The 753-nt window shown below is 41.4% G+C and overlaps 1 pseudogene; it reads right to left on the bottom strand.

Moving 5' to 3' along the window:
* Positions 1 to 213: 213 nt before the first annotated feature.
* On the bottom strand, positions 214 to 392 carry LOC141255164 (U2 spliceosomal RNA; annotated as a pseudogene).
* Positions 393 to 753: the final 361 nt, after the last annotated feature.

The raw sequence follows: 753 nt of genomic DNA, 5'->3' as shown, positions 1-753 counted from the left end.
GACACACTAAATGTAGCAGAGTTCGTCAAGTTCAGACGAAACGAGTTTGTCATCTGGCTTGTGAAACATTTAATCTGAAAAACATGAAAAAGCAAGTGAGGGGAAAAAAGAGCAAGCAAAAAAATTCCCCAAAAAATGAACAATCAATCAAAATAAACAAGATACATTGCTTTCAATTCATTCTGTTTTTGGAAACTGGATTAGGAATTAGGAGAGGGGTGCACCTGTCATGGAGGTACTGCAATACCAGGTCAATGCGTGGAGTGGACAGAGTAAGCTCTTTTTCCATCCCCCTGTTCTAAAAATCCATTTAATATATGGTCCCTAGATAGGGGATGTATGAGATATTAAACTGATAATTTGAATGCGTCAGAAGATGCGACATTAAATAAAATTCCATATTTGTATGGGCAACAAAAAATGTCGCCTATGCCTTCATCATCCATATTCAAAATTTATTTTTATAAGAAAATGTAATAATTATAACAAACACATTCATAAATAGAACAACAATTGCTTTCTTCCTATCACCGTCTTCTATCAGAGCTGGTCTTCTTCCGTGTGTTTTTCGTTCTCCAAGACGTATCCCACAAATCCCAGTGACCAGGGGCATAAGAACTGTGGTCTCAGAGGTCGACACTGCGACCGGGCTGGCAGGGCTCGGGGCCCACCCTGTAGAGAAGCAGCCGGCTCCTCTCAGTGAGAGAGGAGCTGCTCTGTTCCTGTACTTTCTCTGGAAACGGCCGGGCAGCG

Source organism: Phyllobates terribilis, unplaced genomic scaffold (genome assembly GCF_046119375.1).
Source record: "Phyllobates terribilis strain yellow unplaced genomic scaffold, ASM4611937v1 Scaffold_2__4_contigs__length_985480577, whole genome shotgun sequence".
Taxonomy (NCBI): Eukaryota; Metazoa; Chordata; class Amphibia; order Anura; family Dendrobatidae; genus Phyllobates; species Phyllobates terribilis.
Note: the sequence above shows the minus strand (reverse complement) of the source record. Positions and strands in the feature narration are given on the sequence as shown.